The sequence below is a fragment of the Doryrhamphus excisus genome, linkage group LG2 (assembly GCF_037039965.1).
Source record: "Doryrhamphus excisus strain RoL-2023G ecotype Guam linkage group LG2, RoL_Dexc_Guam_v1.1, whole genome shotgun sequence".
Classification (NCBI taxonomy): domain Eukaryota; kingdom Metazoa; phylum Chordata; class Actinopteri; order Syngnathiformes; family Syngnathidae; genus Doryrhamphus; species Doryrhamphus excisus.
The window spans coordinates 2453324-2478889 of NC_136358.1; the positions used below are offsets into that span (position 1 = coordinate 2453324).

Below are 25566 nucleotides of genomic sequence, written 5' to 3' on the forward strand. Positions count from 1 at the left end.
TTTCTGACCTATAATCTCTGAGGCCCAACATGAGGGTGAGGGTGGACATTGAATAACAAACACGAGAGGGACGAATTGCCTTTTAACACTTGTGTACAAAATGTTGTACACTAATGAGAAAACAAGAATAATGTTATGATATTATAAGGATAAATCATGTTATTTTAGTAGCTGAACATCAACATATTAAAGATTTTTTAAAGTTATATTATGAAAAAGAATAAACAACTAATGAAGTTTTTGGGGGGTAACATTATAATTTTATGACAATAAAGTTAGACATTAAAGTTAGAATATTATTGGAATGAAGACACAAATCTGAGAAAAAAAAAATTGACAATTTAACAGCAGAAATACAAACAAAATAGTTTGCTTTTATCAGAATAAAGTCAAAATATTTAGAAAAAGTTGCAATTTTACGAGAACCTTATACGAGGAAAAATAATGCCATTTTAGTAGCATAGATTCAAACATTAAATAATTGTTTAAAGTCATAATATTAGAATCAAACAAAACAAAAAGAGCAATGACCAAAGTTCATACTACTAATACAGTTTTTCACCTATGCTGTGAACTATACCATCAACCAATGAAAAAACCTATGACCTTAATTGACCCGCGGCCCACACTTTGTACTATAAGGTTTTTAATTTGTTTTCCAGGAACAAAAAGACCCATGTACCTGTATGTTCCCAAGGTACAAAAGTCACCGGAACAAAAGCAGACCCCCTTGATGGTGCCACCTCAGCGACAAGCCACTCTATCCCTAATCCCAAGAACTTCCTCAGCACAATGTAGAAAAGTAAGTTTTTCACTCCTACCTTGTCTTAATCTTGAAATCAATAAATGCTCAATTTACCCTGGACGTTTCTGTGGCACATTCACTTCCTGGCTATGCCACTGGCTCCTGGTGCAAAATTCAACACAAGTTTGCAGGCTTTAAATTGGATTTTGTCTGGAGTCGACAATGCTGTCAAGCTTAGTGCAGAATGTGGAGGGGGTGGGGGGGGGGTACTGGGACTTCTGTTACCTCTGGCTCTTTTCCAGGCTGGACTTTCTGTCGGCGTGCCTTTGGGCCAAAGAAGCCAAATGTCACTTTGGGGGTTCTTCCGCTGGCTCTGCTTTTATTGAGGAGGCATCCTCTTCATTTTGAACTAGATTATTTGCTTTTGTACACCATGCACTATGTATGCGTACTTCCTGCTAGTAAAGCTATAGAGCGCTCCATTTAATAGTGAACAACAATCTTTGAATGTGAAGACTAAGGTGGGACGTGTTGGTATTATTGTGTGCTGACTTTTCAGCAAAACTATGCTCCCTGGCAACCTTGTCGCCTGGCAACACGAGGGAGTTTCATCAAAGGGGAGAGAGAGAGAGAGCGAAAGAAAGCTCCTCGATTCTTAACATGCGCTTTTTGTTAACTCACTTCTCGGCCTCAATTATTCAAATATACTTTGTGGTCTGCCGCCTTGTTAGAGTGGGCCACGCCCCCAAGCCCACGCCTCCCCCAAGCCCATCGTTTAAAGCTATAGGACTTGAGATGTATCTTCTTTAGAGCTGTTACACTGCGGAGCTGCAATTACATGTTGATGCCTGCTCACTGCTGGGCAATCAACACTCCATTAGGCTGATGCACATATGTGATGACACACACACACAAATACACACAAATACACACCCTTCTCTCCCCGTAACTGCAATTCTGGAGGGAACACAAATCACGACTGACTGCTGCTGTTTCTTTCTTATTTAAATTTTCCTTTTCTTTTCCCAACACCTTAAATTCATTCATTTTTGAAGGAACATTAAAAAAAACATATTCTGGCACAGGAAACGATCATACTCATGTTCAGAGTAAATGTGTTATTCATGGCCAAAGGGTTTTCTATCATGTTAAGTCGAATATCTGCCACAGATAGGTCGTACACACAGTAACACAAACACAGTCAGTCAGATGATTTTTGTTTTTTTGCTTAACACTTCACACAGCTTTGCATATTCCTGCAGTTTTTGATCATGGTAATGGTTTACATTTATTTCAACATGCATCAAGTTACAATGGAATACATCACATAACTCAATTCATAGTTCCACATTTCCAAAAGGAGTAGGAAGAAGCAAAGCTTATTAAATCCTACCCCTCCACCTCATTTGTTTCTATTGCAGTATATTTATTCACTTCCTGCATTCCACATGTGATATTTTTAACATAAATAAGTGATAAGGTTGTGTAACCATATGTGATTTAATGGTGATTGTACACTATCAATACTAAACAGATAATAAACAGATAATAATAGAGATAAATATAACATTCATTCATTCATTCATTTTCTACTGCTTATCCTCACGAGGGTCGCGGGGGGTGCTGGAGCCTATCCCAGCTGTCTTGGGGCGAGAGTCAGGGTAAACCCTGGACTGGTGGCCAGCCAATCACAGGGCACATATAGACAAACAACCATTCACACTCACATTCATACCTATGGACAATTTGGAGTCGCTAATTAACCTAGCATGTTTTTGGACAACACAGGTGGAATTGAACTCGGGTCTCCTAGCTCTGAGGTCTGCGCACTAACCACTAGACCGCCGTGCAGCCCCTAAACATAACATGACACGTTCAAAACTCTTCTTCCTTGTAGTGTATTTTGCAAACATCAGCCGCGTGTTATGTTTCTTCAATTTCCTCATCTTAGTGCATTGTTTAAACTCCTTACTTAATTTGCTCCATAATGTGATTCCACATACTGAAACGCTGTGAGTTTCTAATGTTGTTTAAGTTTAGTTTTTTATTAATCATATTATGTTTACAGATATTTTTGTCCTTACAGTCCATATAGCTGCCTTAGTCTTTTTTTTTAAATGTCCATATTATAATTTGAGCCCTCCAAGTTATGATTCTATTCACAGAAGAAATATTTCTTCAGCTTTTTCTCACAAGCAGCAATTCTTGGATGCCACATCCACCATATTGCTCTCCTTTGCAATTAAATGATAAATGATACAACATAATAACGCTATGTTTACGTGATGGCTCTTGCTTATAGAGCTTGCCGCACAAAATAGTGAGACAGAAACATGTCTTGAAGCCTCTTCCCTTGAAAAAATGAGCTGAATTCCTGATTGCATGTCAGTATTTTGCAGTAAATAATAATTAGGCTGTCAGGAAGCCAATGTGGAGCAGCAACTTGTTGCTCTCTTGACAGAATAAGCAGAAAATATGCTGCTGAGGATCCTTAGTTTGACTTTGTGAGCGCTCGTAAAGCCCAATAATAAACATGTAATCATCAATCTACAGATGCTCCACTAATGAATGTTTTTCATAGCTTAAAAGTCACAAGGATTGTACTAAGATTGACACGAGGCCAGGATGGAAGTACAGGTACCACATGACTGTCATTGCTATAAAAGGCAAGAATATGCATGTCAAGTGTGCCATTTTAGACCTGGTCTATGCTGTTTTTTTCAGCAGGGTTTTAAGTAGCTCATCTGAACTTTACCATTTTTTGGCCCCTTTCCGCTGTCTTACGAACTACAGCGGTACGATACCAAAAGGAGCTACAAGCACCCTGGAGTCCACTGATTGGTTGACAGCTGAGAAAGAAGCAGCATGGGAGTTCACTACAAAAACCTGTTGACTCCAATAGACACGTCACCGTGGGAGCTGTCACTCCAATTATGTCGACATGCTGACCCACTAACACACAACGTCCAATCCCCATTATACATGTCCACAAACACACACACTCACAGGAGTATCCCAGTAACAAACATGTGCAGCAGGGGGTGTAAAATGCTCGCTGCCTCATCAAGACTCCTATCATGTAGACTCTGACATCGCCGCTCGTGGCACGACACATCAAAGTGGCGTCTCGCTCGCCCACGTTGTGTTGTATACCCCCTCCCCGCATCCCCTCACCCTTCCAAATCTCCAAATGCCAGAACAATCTCTTTGAACATCCATCCTGCCTCTCTACTTGTTTTTTTTTATGTGTGATTGCCTTCTATTGCATTGCCATGCCTGTTGTGATCACCGTGTGTTTGCACGTCATTGTGCACACCAAACAACCATCATTTATTGTTTGGTTGTTATTTTACAGCGTGTTTTCCAGTAATTATTACAGAAAATGTGCGGATATAGTGTGTCGTTTAGCAACAAAAAGCGGAAGTAGGCGTGCTTTAAACAGAAATGTATGGGGCTTACATCTCTTCATTATTTTACTGAAATTGACATGGATTGATCAGTTGCTATATTTATTATTATCCCGCTATGTGTGCTGTGTATGTGTGTGATCTGCAAGACGTATTATTTCATTAGGATATGTGTAAAGTTGGTGATTCATGCAATGATGGCAATAATGGAAATAATCTGTCAGCCTTGTTCACTGTATTTTTCTCAAAAGTCACAGTGTTCAGTACTTGAAGCAAAGTTTTCCAAGTGACTTTATTTCACCAGCCAAGAGGCGGTCGTTGTGTGTGACTGGCCAATCACAGAGCATGAATAATGCATATATAATGAGCATTTTCTTTAAACATGATAATGCACTCATTTCATACTCTTATTCGACCAGTACATATATGACATATGACCGCAGCTACGCTTTGCATCTCTCATTTAACATCATCCCAAATCAGTAGGACCCATTGTCCAACATTCACGTGTACTGTAACTGACATCTTTTCTATTGTTTACCACATATTGTATATCCACTCTAGCATATAGAATATGAATACTAAGGACGTTGTGTTTACAACATTATTCGGACCTCCCACTTGTCCCTCTGCTTGGTGGCGCTCGTGTGGCTTTCTTTTGACATTTAACAGTGCCTCGTGTTCCACAACGTGCTGTGTGATTTCTCCCCACTCGACGACCACGCCTGATGTGACATATGATAATGACTTTTTTGTGCACTGTTCCCTCCCGTGACATATGTCTCTGTCACGCAGAGATAAATGCAGACGCTCTCAGCCGGATTGATTTTTGTTTTATTCAGTGATTTCTCAGATGAAGAGAGAACAAAAAACTGCACTTATCTTGGGAAAAAAAAACATTGTGTGTTTTTTTTTTTGCTACTGAACTGCTTCAAGCAGTTCATTTTTAACTGCTGCAATTTAAAAGGTTGCCATGATTGATTGACAATTGTAATACAGTGATGATCCTGTCTGCCCTGTCATAACATTGAATTGAAGCTCCATTTGCAAAAGTCTCCAATGCATTTTGGACCTTATAAAATTCACTTGCCATCAATAATATGTAAACATTGATTCAAATGCTAATAGTCACTAGCTTCTTGCATATTAGGACTATTCATTTACACTACAATCAGTGCACGATGGTAACAAAACATAATGACGTTGGTGAGACTTGTTTGACATTTGCCGCCCTCATGCAGCGACGAGAGCACATTAGCGTCGTCTTGAACAACTGGGGAGCGGCCCTGTGCGCCCCCAGGGTGTGGAGGGCTCATCGTTGACAAATGGCCCCCCAATCCACTCGTGTGTGACGATCAGGAGAGCATCCGCACTGGTGATGTCCCCTCCAAGACTCATGCAGTGGATGTGATGCTTCATCGCCATGGTGATTGCTTGGGACTGCTTGACTGGCTCATGACCATCCAGTCATGAAGTTACATTAAATTGGTTTATGTATTATGTATAGAGCATATGTACTGTTGTGGGAAGTAGGTAACTGGGAAGTGACGTTTTTTTTTTTTTCTGTGTGCATGCACGTGCATTTAATAATAACGTCAGCTCCTCTTCTGTAATTATTTAATATGTGGAGAGCGTTCCGCAATATTCCTGACATTTCTAGTGACCTAGAACACTAAAGGAGCTCATCTTTATGTGAGGAGTATGAATGTTCTCCCCTTGCGTGGGCTTCCCACATTCCAAAAATATGAAAGTTAGGTTTATTAAAGACTTCATATTGTCCATAGGAGTTACAAATGGTTATTTGTCTACATGTGCCCTGTGATTGGCTGGCACACAGTTTAGGGTGTGCCCTTCCTCTCACCAAAAGTCATACCCCTCAGCATACCACCCTGAGGACAAGTGACATAGAAAATGGATGGATACATATATTAAAACTAGGACTTTTTCCAACCTTTAAAAGATGTTTTTTAACATTACTAAAATAACACCCCTATAGTCACCTGTACACTTGAATCACCCAATATAGTAGACCTCATTAGAGAAAATAAAATATACAAGACATAAATAAGAAATAATAGACTCACACGCACGTACACAAGCCTACTGTTTTTTAATTTGATACCCGTACTAGTTGCTTATATAGTAATAATACGTACGCACTTGTACATTACAATTACACATGTACAATTCTTCCCCATGATGATGCTACGCTAAATACATGTTAGTGTTGCCAGGTCTTGGCAGAGAAACAAGTGATTAGTTCTCTGTAAGCGACTTAATAATAAAAACAATCCCAAACATTCAGGTACTGACGACACACTGCTTTTTGTTGTACCTTTCAATGTGAATGCACCACTAAGTGGAAGTAAAGAAATGGGCAAATTGAGACTCAGCCAATCCCTTGCTGAGTTCCAACTTTATTCCAGTTTATTATAGCAATAAGAAAAAGTTGCATTGCATTACATGTGCAAATCCTCATGCAGCCACATCTTATCCCATATCATCATTTCTAGCCTTGCACAACCTGTGCACTCATCTCCTGCCTCTTTCAAACCTCATTTTTTTTTTTTTAGCCCGTGTGCCCCATAGCGGAGATTCAGACAGAGTGAGATACCGCCTTGCCAGCATATGTCTCTTGCAATCAATTGATGCCACAGGGCTCCTGCTCTTTCTTTCCCTCTCTCCTGGCCACCGTTGCTAAATACTACACCACAGAGGCCACCCTGGCTCCTCTCTTATTACACTCCCAAGAACCATTTGTCAGAAAACGAGTGGTAATTGTGCTTGTTTTAATGTGCACGTATTAACAAATGAGATAAAGCAGGCATCCCCGGCATTCATCACTTGTACGTACAGAGCAGATTTAGTAGAGCGGTGTTTGATGCAGATGCCGCCTTTCATTTTTCTTTCTTTTTTTTTAATGTTTAGAGGGAGCTTTCATGTGCAAACAGTCACTGGTGTGTCGTGCACCAAGCTCAAAAAGTAAAGTCAGCTTAGATATGCGAGCGTGGCAGCGAACATCAGAAAGAGGCATGTGAAGTGCTTCTGGCATCTCCTTAAGTGTTTTGTTTTCAAGACAAAGAGTGTTGTAATGACGGCGGGGCCGATGTGACATCTGTGCCCCTGAATTTGCCAGAATTTTCCTTCACCCTTTGCCTTATTTTTGAGAAAAAAATGCATGACTACAACACAGGAAGGTGCAGAAATCCTGGTTTTGTTTTAATTTCTTTAGACCTGTTAAGAAAGAATCACGTCCTGGCTTTTCTTTGCACCTTGATGCGTGCTCACTGATTTGTGATGGAGACAAACCAAAAAAAGGAACATATAAATCATACACTGTCAAGTTGACAAGCAAACAATATATTCACACAAACGTGGTTACACCAAGGAAATTGCTTTCTTTGGCACTTCCTTTAATTATGCACAATGTGTAAACAAATGGTCAAATAAGGAATAGGATGGACTGATGCACTGTCTTCATTATGTACCAGTCATTCTGGAGACCATTGGGATGGCGGTTTTAAATAAGCTCTATCCATTCTCAACGCAGCTTTTAAGTCCCTGCGTGGAGAGTGGGCTGAAATATCCTTTTCCATCCATTCATTCACGACCAACCATGCCCATTAAGACATATTCTCTTCCTATCAATTGCCGTTGTGATGAGAATTGCATAGGGCAGCAAAAGCACACCTCTCAACTTCACCCTGTCATCTTTTATGGATGATGGCCATGGAGCATGCAAGGGAGGGGGCTCAGAAGCACTTGGCTTTGGTCTCCATCCTCCAGTCAAGTGCAACAGAATAAGGGAATAACGAGTGAAGCTTGGCAAAGCTAGGAATGGGTGGAATGTGTGCTTACTTCTAAAATATATATGGGCGTGAGATGTTTCTGTAAAGATGTTCGCCTTGAGGACTTTTAATTTTGATTCTGATCTTTTTTATGGAAACGTGTTGTTGGATGAACGTGACCTAAAAGATGTGTTGGTGCGATGAGGAATTTTGATTGTTGAAGAACCAACTCCTTGTTGATGGAAGGTCATATGATGAAGTCTCAGCGGTGTATTACAAGTATTTTGTCCTAAATGTAGCCTTGATCTCTTCCTCTTCCTCTATGCCTCCTGAACGCAGCATCCTTCTACCAATATTTTCACTATCTCTCCTCTGGATATGTCTGAACCATCTCAGTCTGGCCTCTCTGACTTTATCTCCAAGGACTCTAACATGTAATGTCCCTCTGATATACTCCTTCCCGATCCTATCCATCTTGGTCACTCCCAGTGACTGAGATGAGAAGCCTTGATGCCGGAGTTTAGACAGTTTAATTCTGCTTCTAGTAAGCCCTACTGGTTTTGTGTGCTTTTCAATATACATTGTAACTCTTCATAGATGTCATATTTCACATACAACAATGTTAACATTAAGGAGTAGGAGGACACAAACATTAGCAACACTAGCATAGCTCGGTGAGCATCAGTGCTAACATTACAATTGCATTTTAACAGCATCATCATGCTAGGTGAGCCTATTCACTGCGTTTGTACAAAGTGGTGGTCGTATGGGGTAGGTTCATCATTAAGGCGGTCAAGAGGAGGTTTTTTTTAAATGAGATAGATTTTTTTCACATTTGATGCTGATAAACAGACTTTAGGGAAACATATATGATAGTTAGAACATCATTGAAAATTCATATTTGCATTTTAGGGGAAGTAACTGATACAAACAGTGTCTTTAAATACATAGCAAAGTGTGTATGCAGTGCCATGAATTATTTTGAAATGCCGGTAAACTGAATCCTGTGCAGGTGCAGTTGCCAGCACTTTGACAAGATTACCTCTATGCGCAATTCACTTAGCGGCGTACTTGAGTCACCACTCAGCCCTTCAGGCTGTCCGTAATCGCCACAGATGGCTTTGTGAGATGTGAAAGCTCAAGTATGGTCAGAGAAATGGAAAGTGAATGACATTCCTTCTCACCTTCTTTTTCCTTACATTCCCTCCATATATCCAATACGATGTGACTCCTGGAATGGGTTAGCATACTAACAATTCAAGGTAAAGCGACATGAGGTTTGCTGGAGTGTTCCTGTTAAAATGTATTTTAAAAAAAGACCCCCAAATGGAGTGAGTTTGTGTGTACATGTGATCAAAGCATCTCGGCCCCACCATTTGTTGATCTAGCTTAGGCTGGATGGACCCATTTAGTCCCAAAAATGTCCTGGGGCCCCCCTCTCACTTTGCTGCATTTGAGTTCTGTCACATAACACTGCAGTTTATATTCCTACTGAGCCACTTCAAAATGTCCCCGTTTGACTGCTTCCACATCAGTAGTAGGAACTCGTGTTTATCACATTTTATATTGACAAGAGCAGATCATTGATCATCTTGTCTTATTAAGTGGGTGCTTTTTATTAGTGACAAGAATATGGTTGACCAGCACTTATGGCTTGGTCAACCAAGTATCTTTGAAAAATGTTTGGTCTGGACCCACAGTACCCAACCACATGTGGACACAGCCTTAATGATACAGCTCTTGTACTGGATCTCATTAGACACCGTAAGTCCAATTTTGGCCTCTTGTTCCTGCCGACAGTTTCTCCACTGGGCTTTCTGGACATTACAACTCAGAGGAATGGAGGCGTCAATTCTGTAAGTCTTTGAGTTAAGTGCATGGAGGAAATCAATGCCAGTAGAGCATCCTTGGTCCCAGGGTCTAACGTCTAATACCGAAGGGCACTGATGCAATCCACAAAATCCCTTTCGGGTGGCGCCTTAATGAGCTTGGTCCTTATTAAGCTCTTCCCTGAGGAACGCCAGGTTAGCAGTGGGCAGTTTGTTGACTGAAGGATTTGTGTTTACAGCAGACAAAAAGAATAAACCTAGGCTGTTTTATTGGGTGTATGCTTTCTAAATGTACACGCAGTACTCTGTTTGACTGGCTCCATTTCATTCTCTGTAATACTTATATTTTGGATCTCTCTCTCTTTTGCATATTTCCTTTGGGTGCACTCCTGTGCGACACATGCACTCGCCAGATATCATGAAATATGATTTAAATTCAGAGTACCCCAAGTCTTAATACTGGGGATGACAGGCTTTGGAGAGTATGAGAGGTTCATCAACAGTGCAGCAGGTTCAGCCTTGGGTGAAAGCAACAATATGCAGAACAGGCCGTCAATCGCTGCTCTTTCCTTAATCATCGTGTCTTGCACAGCTTTAATAATCCATTTGGAAATGTGAGGAAATCACAGGTGTCTCCGCTCAGTAGTAAAACGCCACTTAGGGTGCATTTGCAGCCTCGACTGGGCCGCTTGAAATTGTCTCACGTCGGAAAATTGCGGCATACTTTGCGACATCAGCAATTCAATGAGGACCGACGATGGGAACAGCGAGACATTTGAAAGCCACCGGATTCCAAAGTGGAACCTCGCTCATCTTGTTTCATCTTGTTAATAAGCAGCACATCTTACCACATGCTGTTGGGAGACTTTGATTGAGCTTTGTTAAACGAGCTTCTCTGACCAAGAAGATAATGCTACAAATTTTTTTTTTTTGCATGAATGCCACTAATTAACAAAGGAAGAAAGTGCAACCCATGTACATGTATTGGCTTTATTAGCAGGTGTCTTACCACACAAAGGCAGCCATTAAACGGGGCCTTTGTATTTAAACAGTCAATGTTTACATACCAAATAAAACCGTCTGCTATTACTTCCTGAGTTATGCCGGCCCTGAAAAATTTTGGAATGTCATGCATCCTCTCACAAATGTCAGTACTTCGCATATTTCAGCAGCCATTTATAGCCATAATATATCGATTTATCAAATGATAAAAAAAAAAAAAGGTCGGCAATTATGAGCCCTTGATAAATCAACAAGTGTATAAGCAAGCCTCTGTGCTACAGAGCTGGGTGACAAGAGGGTTCACTCTGCATGTGTGTCTGCACATTGACTCCATATGAAATGAAAACAGAAGAGAGTGAGCATCTTCTCAGCTATTAAGTCTCTTTGTGCCAGTAGCAGGGCTGCACGAATGCTAGCAGTTATGAATAGCCTCAACCTACTGCAGTTTTACTATTCTTGCATCTTTTTTTTTTTTTTACATCCTTTCCTGAGCTATCACTGGCTGTACTTTGCGATTAGATTTGTCTGCCCAGCTTCTGGTTTTTGGACTTCTCACCCCACTGACCTTTTGTTTTTAAAACAAACAAGCAATGTGGTTAGTTTGGAGCTCATTTATTGTCCCACAGTGGGTATCACATTTATGGCATACATACTAACTTTTTCAAGTGTCACTGAACAACTCTCTTGTTGTCATGGTGAGGTGGGTGTCTCGTGACGCCCTTGCTGAGTGTTTGAAAATATATGCAGATTAAATTAAATTTCTATTGTATTCTCCCTTGAGAACATGTAATGAAATGCTTGCTGAAATATGAGAGCTTCCACTGACACTGTATTTCATCAACATCTGAATATGAAAAGTATGCCTCCTGTAACCCTGTTCATGAGGCATCCATGTCCTGATGGTTTTGTGGATGATTGGCTTCAGGGCGCTCTGCAAAAGGATCAAGACTGTGAGCTGCACACCATTCCCTTGTATTAACTCCAGCATGAACCCTGTGTTTATACCCCGCTGTCAAAAGGAATAAGCTGAGACAGGGAGCGCAGTGCTGCGGTTGGCGGCTGCCTGGGCATGTAGCGGTGACAGGAGGGTAGAGGGGGCAGAGGCCAGGAACCACTTAGGGAAAACAAAGTGGATGTGGGACTGCCTGTGCGTGTATGTGTGAGCAAAGCAGTGAGTAAGCATGTGCATATGCTGGAATGGGACACGAGCCTCTACCAGTGCTGAGGGCAGCTCGATTTTGGCGGGAGCTGTGTTTTTTATGGCTGTGGGCGAGGTGAAAAAAGAGGCGGGGGAGGGGGGTCCAAGCGAGGAGGAAGTAGAGGATGAGGAGATTTTGGCTGTGCCGTGCATGCCAGGTGGCCATGTCAGGCCCGCTTTGATTGAAGTTGACCTCCGGACCTTATTGCCTTGAAAGGACTCTGTTCATTCCCAGCTTCTGTAGCTGGGCCACACAATAATCATAATAATACAAGTCTGCACAGATGTGCTCAGTACATCATGACTCACTATGAAATATAAGTTGTTTTGTGTCATCAGGGTGGAGGATTCGTGTCAATGCATCTGAATTAGCATACAATAATAATGCAACGTTTTTGGAGGTCACTATCAGAAAGCTATTCATCAGATGAAAATGTATATGCACAATATTACAGATGATGGCCGTATACCAGGGCTGTGCAGTGCGACTCATTCACTCACATACTGTACTATGTACCTAGGAATTAGTTGAATTAATTCAATTCATTTTTAACCTTTTCATTCGCATTTTGCTACCTTACACGTCTGTATGTGTGGAAAAAAAATACCTGGAATACAGGAAGTGACCAAACAGTAACCGATTGTAAAAGCAACAGCTGAAGTGGTAGGATTCAATAAGCTTTGTTTCTTCCTACTCCTTTCGGACGTGTGGAACTGCAAATTGATTCATGTGATATATTCTATTGCAATGTGATGCATCTTCAAACTAAATTAAATCATTATCATTACCATCTGTATTTTCTGTATTTTGTTGAAAATACAAAAGGCAGGACAGGATTATAATGAAGGGCTAACACTTTTAATGCCACCTAATTAGTCTTCATCATGGCGCGCATGAATTATTATTATTATCATGAGTTATCTGGGAGGAAACGCCTACGATAGCAAGAAAAGGATCTATTGTATGTCTTTTAACGTCTCTTTTACATTCATGTGACATTATATCAGCCCATTGCCTCTGCTCTGCATTATCTATAATCAAGTATGTATTCAGTCCACAGTTCCTTACATTATATTCCACTGTGACTTTTTTTTTTAGAAACTCTTCAGTTCTTGAATCAGTATTTCATTTTCCTGATTACTATTATTATATTACTATTATTATATATTAACATGAACTAATAACATCATCTCATGCTAAGAAAACATTGAGCTCTAATTTTTTAGGTGCGGCGCACCTGCACTGTGGCGCACCTATGGGCTAGGGCTAGCGCACTTTGCAAATTTTGTGAGCAGCGCAGTCTGGCTTAGCGCAGCGCACCCACGCTTCCATCCCTCTCACCAGCGCAAGTGGCAGAGAGGGAGGAGAAAAGGCATAAGAGGGTTAAACACAGCCAAGTGTATTCTTAACCAATCAAATGAACGCTTCTCGTTGCCTTTAAATGCACAGGACTTGACTGTGCATTCAATTATGTAAGTGGTTCTGCCATCTTTGATTTTGGTAGAAAATATGTTGTTTAAATAGATGTAAGCAGCTTCTTTACATACTTTTGAACCATGCATTTTTGATAACAAGATATTGATATGCATATGTCAATGTTCGGTTATTTGGACAAACATTTGTAGAAATTGTACAATCAAACCTGCAACTAAAATACAGAAGCAGTTTGGAAGTAAATAGTATATATTCTCCCCTTAAAATGTTTTTCTAATTATTATAGTGGACAACTTTGCATGACAAAAAACCTCAATTTGTCTGTCTTGAAAGTCTTGTTATAGTTTAGTAGAGTCTAGATCTAAATCACGTCTACACCAAACACTTTGCAACCGCTGTTGTAGCCGAGTGTGAGCCCTCTCCACCTGCTAGGTCCAGTGATGGGGAAAGGGGAGGGTTAGGCAATTGGGAGCCATAGTAGCCGTCATCCGCCACTGATGGATGGGAGACATTATGGCTCTTGGGGACAGGTGCCACCGACGATTAAAGGCCCCAGCCACTGGCTCGGAAAGAGTGGAAGTGGAACGAGAAGCAAAGCGAAACTGTTGCCGCAGAGCAAGTCAACACAAATGCTGCAGGAGGGGAAGGTGGGGGTGATTGTGGTGGTAGCGAGACCCTCTCCTTTTCCATGCTGGGATCTTAAGTGTGACACAGTGCGACTGTCTGCAGAGACAACAGGTCATCAAATAGCGACGCTGTGCCACTGCCATCTGATACCAGTGAAAAAGCAGTGTTGTTGTTGTCGCTGTTTGATGACAGCAAAGGAAGCACCCTGCCAAAAGACGCTCAAACTCATCTTGCTCTGAAAACGGTGTTTTCATCTTAAAGATTAACCACCAGTCATGAGAAAGAACCCAGACTTGCATGGCAACATTTCTTCCCAGAGTGCATTTTGCACAGTGAGTGCAGCAGTCCACCAGTAAAAGGCCCATCTTTGTTGAAGTACAACAAGCTGATTGTAGAATTGAATCTTTTATGGGATGGAGTTGAGGAATAATGGGCCCTGGCTGAGAGCATGGAGCTATAATTTGAGCCTTCAAACTGCGGAGAGAAAGGGCCAGTGTCTGTCTCCGTAACACCGGTGATTATCTGGAAATTGCCTCGACATTGGGCTGTAATTTGGTGGCTAAGGACCACCAGGCGTCGGTCTTCTTCCACTGCTATGCTATCAAAAATTGTGAGATGGGGGGTGGGAAAGACTTTCACATTCCAAACTGCATACGGAACCACTATGTCAAAATCAACACCTTTCCTATTTCATTATATTTGTCCATCCACTTGGTGCTTCTTTCCCTTCTTCCATGATCCATCCATCAGTGTTTACTGTCATAATGTTTTAATGTTTGCTCATCTACTTACCCATAAACCCCCAGCCACAGTCCCTCGCCTCCTTGGCCTCCACATTAGGGCTGTGATAGATTAGCTTCTCTGATTCAGAGTGAGCATACTGATGGCTGCCTTACCCACCAACAGTCTCCACTGGTTGTGTGTGTGTACATTTGTTGATGACTCAAAGGAATCTAAGACGCCCTGCGAACAAGCGAGGCTATCTTGTCTTTGAAGTAACACCAATGAAGTGTGGAATTAAATGTATGTTTTCCGTGTTAAGTGCTTCTGAAACCAGCGATGTCTCAACAGCAGTGTGTTGACAAGGAATTGTGATTAACTCCGATAATATGTCTGAATGCTGTAAAGACAATTAATGGCTGTGACGTTGCCTCCTCGTGTTTTTGAGCAGTATCGATAGTGATGGCATGCCGTCATCCTGAACGATAAACACATTTTAAACGAGTCAGTATTGACACAATGTAACTGTCATTTTTCACAATGCTATGATGAACACAGGTTGTCCTTCTGGATTTAATCTTGCACAAGATGAGACAAAAATGTGGCAGACAGGATTCAAGTTTTATTATTTTCCTATTAAATATATTGTTATTGTGCTGGTAAAACTCACAGTATTAATTTCAACACCCAGACTAAGAGTACACTCAATTAGTAACCGATATTTCAGCAAACTACAGCGCCAGTTTTTCTCACTGTACGACTCCCCAGTCGACAATGTAGTGAGCCTTAACTCGGAATATACACATATACTGTAAGAAACATACTTTTAATAGCACTTGTACACATTTGGAGGAACAAATACCTGAAAATATGAAGGTTTGAGTAAAGTTGCAGGGACACAAACCTTCGACTAATGACTGAACGGAGGAAGCGAGGTGTCCCTAAATGCGCCATGCACCCCCTTTAAGTGCTACAAAGATTGTTGTACATAATATCTGGGACAAATACATTACTGTACTCTTACAACTGCAACTAACCATAACATTTTAAAGGGATAGTCAAATATGCTTGAGCCTGTGACGACTGCAACCAGGCACGACTTCATGTGCAACTCAGCAATACATTGAAATGATCAGTCAACAGTATTGTTGACTGTCCCTAAACATGCTACAAGTGCATGGTGTAGTGGTTTAGTGTTGCAAATCACCATAAGTAGAATTTGTGGGAATTTCACGATAATATTTCACTCACTCTTGCAATGCAAAGAAATCCATCCCACCTAATTATAATGTAAATATTATGTGCTCGCTCATCGCAATGTCTGACTTGCTGTCATGTGGGTTTCCTCTTCCTGCTGAAAAATGTCCCTTTTATCAGTGAAGCCACACAGATACCGCTCACCGCCTCTTTCCAGCTTATCTTCGCCCAACTGTTAATTAGCAGCGAGTGCAGCAATTACACTCGAAATATCCTGAGCAACAAAGACACAAAAAGATACTCCACCCTGCCTCACCATGGCCTTAAAACTGGACCGGCTCCCACAAATGAAGCCAATAAGGAAGACAGTTGATTGGAAGGAAAATGAGGGAGGGAGATAGCAGAGCAACACAAAGTACACAGTGCTCGGATAAGATTCAACTGTCTCTTTTAATTGGTTTGTTTCTCCTGAGAGGAGCCCCAAATCTGGAAGGTTTTCGATTATGAGCCTCTTGCTGTATGTGCCTGTAAGTTAGCAAGTGTTTGCGTTATGCAGGAGTATATATATATGGCTTGACATTTACTGATATCACTGTACTAAATGAAAAACTGTAAAAAGGTGAACTAAAAGTGCAGTCAAATTTGAAAGGAGTTGCAGGTTTGATGTTAAATCGAGTTTTATCTGTGTAAAGGGATGGTTTGTCTAGCCTGCTGTATTGGTATTCCTCACTCTTGTCCCGAACTAAGTGGCTGGTAAGTATCCATTGGATGTTCGCAATGTGTGCGCCACACTCGGCTGCCTTTGACAGTGTCTGAAAGGGCCTGGGGGGTTAGCGTGCCCTCCACACTTGCATATCGGGCTGCTGTGTGAACAGCTGACTAGGCAGCAACAAGGATACTGGCAACCATCTGGCGCCATCGGGGATCCAGATTCCTTGTGTAGCAGTTCAACCAGAACTGCATAACTCCAGCGGGGAAAGAAGAGACGCACAAATTAGGATGTACAACGACACCATCCTAAAGGTCCTTGTATTCTGTTCAACAGGAGTTGTCGATCTGGAAGCCATATGAAAGGAGGCATGTCAAGGTTTTTTACGTGTCTGGTTTGGTTTCCGAAAAACTGATTTTTACTTAACCTTTCTTTGCAAAGACAGCCTTTGGATGAGACCATGGTACTTCCACCTGAAGCAACCACTTTATCATTTCAAATACTGCATTGTCACTTTTCAGCATTCTTCAACATGGACGACTCGCTAGTGTACATGTTTTTCAACCATTCTTGCTCAAATTTTATAGACATGTGCTTCTCAGTCCCCTGGACTTTACACAATAGAGGTTGTGAAAAGGAGGTGAAGAAGCGTGTGGAGAAAAGTGTCAGGCAGGATGTGTGATAGAAGAGTTACAGCTAAAATGAAAGGAAAGGTGTACGTACAAAACTGTGGTGAGACCAGCCATGTTGTTTGGTCTAGAGACGGTGCCACTGAGGAAAAGACAACAAGCAGAACTGGAGGTAGCAGAGATGAGGATGCTGAGGTTCCCATTGGGAGTGACCAGGATGGATAGGATCAGGAACGAGTACATCAGAGGGACATTACATGTTAGAGGCCTTGGAGATAACGTCAGAGAGGGCAGACTGAGATGGTTGGGACATGTCCGAGGAGAGATAGTGAATATATTGGTAGGAGGATACTGCCAGGTAGGAGGCGTAGAGGAAGACCAAAGAGGAGGTTTATGGATGAAGTGAAGGAGGACATGAGGGTGGTTACATTTCAAGTAAATCCGACATACGGCGGCATAAACTTTGGGGTTTAACAACAGCGCCACCATGTGGTATATATGATAAATTATAGCACAGGTAATACATTTCAGAGAACAAATGAACATTTCAGAAAACAAATTAAAAAACAAACTGGTTGGGTCATTTTAATTAGTTTTGCCCTTCTCGGCCAATCGTTCCCCTTCAGGAGTTGAAAAGTAAGTTTACACAAACAAACACATAGCACCTAAACATTGAAGATAGATACACGCATTGCACAGGGATTAGTTGAAAGAGAATTGTTGATGTAATTTGATAATGCTTAACTGTGGATTACAATGAATAAAGTGAGTTTTTTGTAGAATTCTGTTGTACTCAAAATCCCACATTTGTTCCCTTTTCAGAAGAGAAAGACAAACACTGGAGGCCGGAATCAAAAGACCAAAAAAACCGTTAAGCTCACATCTCTTTAACCACAACTGCAGCAGCTTGCAAATAGATCTTAACAAGCGGTGTGAGACATCCCTGCTATGTTTTTGGGGAAGGAAGACACAAGGGAGAGGTCTGAAGAAGAGAAACAAGAGTGGCACCTCCATTTGTAAGTACAGCTGCAATGTCAGGACGCCTGCTGCAGCAGAGCAAAGAGAGGCTGATGGATGATGGTGTGTTGAGATACCTCCTCTATGAACCCTCACAGAATCTCTGAGGGAATGCTGAATAATGCTAAGAGAATCAGTGATGAAATGAGTCACGTGATCTCTCTAAAAGTAAGCCCTTTTCTAACTCCCTCAATTCTCTTTAAATATTTAAGGCTTGTAATTAAACTGTGATGGAGTGGGGTGCCACAGGGGGCGCTGGCTTTATTGGATGACAAGTGACAAAGTATCAGTTGCTGCGTTGACCTCGACATTTTTTTTTCCTGATCTTGTTACGTCCCAGTGACAGCTTGGTTGCCTGCGAGGGGATTCAAGCTTGGAGCCTTCATCCCCCCCCCACACCATCCCTTTTGTTCACGGTTAGACAGACAGGGAACCTCCTCCATCAATCATAGAAGACATGCTCGGTGAGCTGAACTTTAAATAAATTCAAAATGAATTAAGAGATGATAGGAAAATTGACAGGAGAAGCATATTGCAGACCGTTTCTTAGAACGGATTCACATTATTCAGGTTAGATTATTACGTCCTACAGTTTGGACATGGAAAGATACCATTAAAAACCAAGCATTGGGACACAAAAATGCTTTTTTTGCTGCATATCTTAGAATGCAACCTGGAGCTCTGTCATCTTTCTTTCAGTCAGTTACAGACGTGGGAGCTGTATATGTTTGATCGTTTTAATTTCCTCAGTGAATAGGTTAGTGTGGGTATAGGGCACAATAGTGCTTCTTAGAGGCAAACACAGAGGACAAACACAGCTCATTAGCATTAAAGCTACAGATACACAAATATATTCCCCAGAGGGCTTTCAAAAGTACTTATAAAAGCCTTAATTCAAGCATCAAGGCTACACCTTGGACAACACACTTCCAACAACCTATTCTGGAATCTCTGAGACGCTTGATCATTTCCTGAATTAATTTTCTCTGCCTTCTGCTCTCGAGCCAGCCCTTGTGTTTATTCTCGTATGTTCCTCTCCAGGAGCTAATAAAAAGATGTCCTGACTTGTCACTCTTATCATAATAGTCTGCCAATAGGCTCGAAGAGGAAAGATGGAATATAGTCAAAGTATGTGACTGCTGATGTGCTTGAAGGTCTTGGAATGAGCATTACACACGTCTCCAGTCCTAGGTGCTGATAAGGCAGGTCACTTGACTCACCTTTCTGGGAAATTGGGTTCTTGAAGAAATAAATTAATGGCCATAGTGGACTTTCAAGGTCTTTGGATGATGTTTCTATCCTATACTTTATTTATGAATGCAATATTGGGTTTTGGACTCAACAAACATTGGACCAACGGGTTTGTTTGCGCCTCTAAATTGTATTCCCAGTGCAAATAACAACCGACCATGTTAGCAAGAAATACATGTCTAACAACATTTGTTGTCCTTCCAATAAGAGCATTGAACTCAGTGTAGTCTGAATTATTCATCAGCCTGTTTGTGAGTGGAGACCAGTTCAAGGAGTTCACGTGGGCCTGCAGTGAAAAGGTTCATTACTGGAGTAAAATATTTCGCAGATGACCAAAAAAATGATCAGTTCTTTTATGAACGATTCTTATCTATTGAGGTTGTCTGAGACAGCAGACATTTTAATTTAAGTAGACTTTTAAAATTTGACAATCTCAATCTGTTTTAATTACTGTGATAAGTTTCTCCACAATAGAATTGCTTATTTATGAATGAAATATTGTAGTTGGAGCATAGAAAACCTGTTACTGACTTTATAAATAAATTTTTAAAAAACATTATTAGAGTCCTCTAAACATGAACTAACACCCCTATATTCACTTATGCAGTTGTATTACCCAATATAGCAGACATATCAGTGGTAAATAAATATGCTTGTGTGTACTGCTATAAATCGGTTCCCTAGGGGAGCTGAGTGAGTGGCGCAAAGGAAGTGATGTTGAAGGCGCATGTTTTTATTAGAAACTTTTATTAGGGCAAACCGGCGATCAAATCTGGCTCCAGTAACATTGCTTTCAACTAATGGCTAGTGTAGATTACTAAATATATTCAATAGGGAAAAGAGAAAGAAATATGTGTTCATATTTCACATAAGGATTGTGAATGATACGCAAAATTCCAAAAAAAAGTGCAGTTCCCCTTTAAAAGGACACCATACAACGCAGCTACTTTAGTGAGCTTCCGCCACAATGAAACACCCCGCGATTGATTTTTTTTGTCACAGCAGATCTCTTAACAGATTTCTACTCACTGTAACAGTAATGAATTTCATTACACATAGCTGGAACACACAGGCAGGCGGCATTGCAGCCATGAGGATGGGGTGAGGGAAAACAAGAAGGCCTTTTTGTCACATGGGGACTATCTGTCAATAGCGATGTATCTCGCCCGCTGGCTAGAGATCGAAATAACAGCTCTGCATGGAGCAATTATAGCAGCCGTGTAGTGCTTCCCTTTAGTCTGATGTATTGTCTCCCAGTGCAAAGTGTAATATACATGTAAATATAGATGCGCAATCTTCAAGTCCGCTTCGCACACAAACACATCGTAACAAGAGTGCCCCATAACCACGGTGACCAAATACATCCTTGCGGCCATGTTTGTTTCCAGACCACAGTGAGTCAGGATTCTTGATTGGATTACTCACCTTCTCCTTGCGGCCAGGAAAGGCCTAGTCTCTTCATATGCTCCTCTTCTGCAACATTTTTACCTTCCCTTGCACATCTGGAGACGAGGGAAAACATATGGACTTCACTTGGTTGTTCATTTTTGACAAAGAGTGCACCTTCTTTATCCACAATTCTGGGCCATGCGGTTGGCTAGTGGTTAGCATGAAGATCTGGGTTTGAATGTCCATTTGGGTATTTCTGTATCGAGTCTGCATGTTCAGCCTGTGCATGGGTTTTTTCTGGGTACTCCGGGTTCCTCCCACATTCCAAAAATATATGTTAAATGGCGACTCTAAATTGTCCATTAATAGGTATGAATGTGAGTGTGAATGGTTGTTTGTGCCCTGTGGTGACCAGTCCAGGGTGTACCCCGCCTCTTGCCCAAAGTTAGCTGGTGAGAGGAAGCGGCATAGAACATGTCTCTCTCTTTTCTGTCTGTTTTAAAGATATAAAAACAGCTAAAAGAAGAATGCACATAATGGGAACCACTTATTCAATCTATAAAGCCTTCTGAAAAACACTAATTATGTGACGTAGATATTAACCAATTATTGACATCTTTCCATACCACACTGGCTCGCTACAAGCTGGAAACTCCAAGATACAAGACAAGTGACACACTTGGAAGGCTTCTATTGTGTTTTGAAGCGCAGATCACAAGATTAATATAATAGCGCTTTTATAAACTAAATCCCAGCATCACGGCCATATTTGGGACAACACACACTTGTCAGCATTTGTTATCAACCCAATGACATTTTAAAAGGGTCTAGTGTAGCATGACAATAAAAGCAACAGAACATGGCAGTGAAATAACATGCACTAGTTCCTGTTATTTGGTAAGATAGTTGGTACACCGTGACTACTCATTAGAAATCTCTTGCAGAATGTTTTGCTGGTCACTGGCTCACGCTCTCTTCTGAACCAGAACAAATCCCACTATCTCTTTCTTTCCGGCTTTGTCCGACTGTTTTTAGTTCATCTACTTACTGTTGCCCTTATCTCCCGTTCTCACAGATTCACTCTAATCCCATTTTCTCTGGCCCGTCCTCCAACCGCTTTCAAGTTCTATTCTTGTTGGGCCCTTTTTTAACTTTAGGTTTTGAAATTTTTTCCGTCGCTACCTCCATCTTCTCTCTGTCTGTCCACTTGTCCTCGAACTCAACACTTAGCTGTGTCCTTCGATTATACTTTTTTTTTTCAGATTTGCCTATTTACCCAGTGGACATTTAATACTTGAACAAAGATGGCTTCGGCCTTTCACATATATAAATACCACCTCCTGCCTGCAGAGTTGATGACTTGTCGCCACGCTGACGTGAACCCCATGGAGGTGACATGGCTTCTGGCAGATGGCATTTTACACAAGGAAAATGGAAATCAATACAATAGATAAGAGCGAGGGATCAAGAACCAAACTAAGTGTGAATTGACGCTTGTCATGTTTGCTTAAAAGAAATTCTGCTTGTGTGGGTTATTTGGTAAAGTGTGACCATCCCATGAGAGGTGGGTCTCGGGACGCTTGCAAGAAGATTCGGTTCACTTGAGCTCAGATGAGAACATGACATGAATTACAGACATTAAAATGAGAAAAAAGTCAAATTACGAAACTGTGAGCGCTAAGTGAACCACACCCAAGTGCACACCAAGTATCTTTGCTTCTGCTTGAATATTTCCCTATCTGCCCTTGTATGGAATATAAAATTGACTTATAATATTGACTTCATTCATATGTGGTATCCTTCAAGGACACAGTGGAACACAATAGAGCACATTGTAATTACACAGATTTTTAAAATTCAAAATCAAAAATCCAAAAAGGTTACAGGTAACGATCCAACGTGTATCAGAACAAAAAACATACATGAAATATTTCATGTAAGTCCCTCTGATGACTTTTTCTTCGTCAGCATCATTTCTCCAGCATTTTGCATAAGAATAAAGCCCATCTCTGTATTTGCCAAGCCAGTTGCATTATTTTCATTCATTCATTTCAAAGTTGGTAAATCCCTCAATTGTTTATGTGTGTTATGACCTTGAGTCATAATTAGAGCATACACAAATCGATATGTTTTCTCATTTGCCAATTACATGTTCTTTGTTCGCTATATGTTTTAGTTACTGTAACATTACATGCATTGTTTTTGTGTGCATAGATATAGCCCGCTGCTGACTGATAACAGCAGATTCTGACCTCCTCTTGAAAGGCTATGTGTTTTATTATTAATAAGTCCTGGCCAGTGGTGATTAAATAGAAACATTTTCATTCAAAGCCACCAATCCACGCCAAAGTAATCAACCGATGTTTTTTTATTTGTGATGTTTGAAGGGACTTAAAGGAACACACAGCCATATTTCATCGTCATCGTGTGGCCAACTAATTTATTTAACCATGGCACTGACGAGCAAAGAGCTGTTAGAAGTTGCTTGTCGCGTTTGAAAAACCGATGAAAAAAACGCTGACTGTTAAAGCCCCTTTTGATTGCTTATAAATGGAATTCAGGCGTATGCCACAAGCGTAACTAACAACGCGGCGGCTTGGAGTCCCCCATGCTGAATTTAAAGCAATTGCGCTGGAATATGCCGTGTGAAAGTAGCAAATAAAAAGGATTCTGGTCTGGTCTCTGCCCGGCAAGATGAAAAGAACCTTGTCCATGTTTGAAGTCACACGTCAGGTTTATATCTCACATGAGAGAAAATGAGGGCGAGCTATCGCACCGTCAACTCTCTCAGGTTGCTCTCTTCTCACGTTGCATTCTCACTCATTTCCTAATGAGCCTAATGGACTGAGAGGAGCGTCTCACCTCTTTAAACACGATGAGGTCGAGCAGAAAATTGATCTGCATGGTGGGCCATAATGAGACAGACGCCCTGCGCAATTCTTTTCTATGTCGTTCCAATGACACAAAAACACCTGCCATAGAACGACATGTCCTCAGGAGAAGTTAGCAACATTTAGCAAGTTTTCTTCGAATTGCAGTGCATAGCTTATTATGTGAAATTTGCATTGCAGCACAGATTTTCTCTTCAAGTGCAGAATATTGTGCATATTGTAAATCTTCATGCCTCATTTGAGCTCATGCCTTGTGATTTAAATAGCAATAGTGCCTTTCAATTATATCATACCTTGTAATTTAACCCTCCACTTGATGAAATCATTGTTTTATCTGAAAAGGTCACTGCTTTTAACTCCCAGCTCTTTCAAATTAATGCTCACTTTCATGCTTGCCGTGAATTTCAGTTGCCAATTTAGAGGCGGCTTTGAAGTGTTAAACACAAATACTTGATGGCGCTCAATCAAGTGAATGACGAGTGACTGTGTTGTCATTGCAAGTCAGGAAAGAAGATGAAAAATCAAATCCTGCTCCACAACGAGGTGTCTTTGAATATGTGCAGCGAAGACACCAATGGAATCACGTGATGTGCCCGTGAGATGTACTGAGGAGGGGGGTTGCCTGCACGAGCCTTCCTGGGTCTCTGAGGGGCTGACTCGACAGGATGAGATGAGTAAAGCTCACAAGTTGAAGGCATGTGAGCAAAACTACAAGGGATGGACTGAGCTGAATCTACCCATTACCCTTGATCCTGTCGCTATACTTGACTATTCTAGACTTTGTAAAACACTCACAAAATACCCATCATGAAGGCTAGAGATTGTTCAAGGCACAGAGGGATGTTACCCCAAACCCGAAACCTGTGATAAAACCTGTGACAATATACCGGAACAAGATTGTACTTGACCAGAAAATAGGGCACCTAATCCAAAACCTGGAATATCAACTGGAATGTCCCTGAAAAGCCGGACCGGTTTATAAACTGGATTGGCCTTGGATATACCCCAATTCTGGGATAACTTCAGAAAGTCAGTATAAATCTTAGCCACAGCATATTAACATGGCCCAGATATAGACTGAACCTTAGGGTATGTAAACTGGGGCTACCCTCCCCTAAAAATATCATGACATAAGAATATAAGACAGGATATCAATCCCAGAATATGCTTAGTCTGCATTAATGCCACCTTTGGGCTTTTTGCCCATCACCAGTATCCTATTCTTCCTTCCTTTCCAGGTTCTCCCTGTGTCAACGTGCAGAAGGAGTTAGGATTAAAATTCTCTTGGTGGGGGTTCATGAACCATCAAAGCAACTTGTCGCCTCTCCCTTCTGGTGCGTGACAAACCTCCCCCAGTAATAAGAGCATATCTTATTCCTTTGCTACCAATATAACAGGGTGGGAGTGAGACATATGCCATTGGAAGAAATTGCTACAATTTCAGCTCCACATGTCAAGAACTTAGCGACAATGGAAACCCTGCAAGGATGCCTAATGAGGAAGCGTGGCGAAGGAGAGCGGGTGACATGCCAACTGTGTCAAGAAACAAGAGGTGTTGACATTTAGTATCGACAAACAGGCTGCGCGCCTGTCGATCATGCACATGCTACCCACTCAATGCAAGATTCCTTTTTATTTTTTTCTTTTGTTGCTTGTTCTCTGAGGAGTTTTGATTGAAGCTTAAAATCTGTAGAAATCCAATGCAAATAGCAGGATTGCACTATGAGTGCGT

General features: G+C 41.2%; 1 protein-coding gene across 15 annotated transcripts in view; it reads left to right on the forward strand.

Moving 5' to 3' along the window:
- The first annotated feature begins 662 nt into the window (after positions 1-662).
- Positions 663-25566, forward strand: part of nrxn2b (neurexin 2b) — a 371144-nt gene continuing 346240 nt past the window's right edge. For all 15 annotated transcript variants that reach the window (XM_078795285.1, XM_078795326.1, XM_078795309.1 and 12 more), the window contains exon 1: positions 663-802. The gene's annotated coding sequence lies outside the window, so the exon portion shown is untranslated. The remainder of the gene's footprint in view (positions 803-25566) is intronic.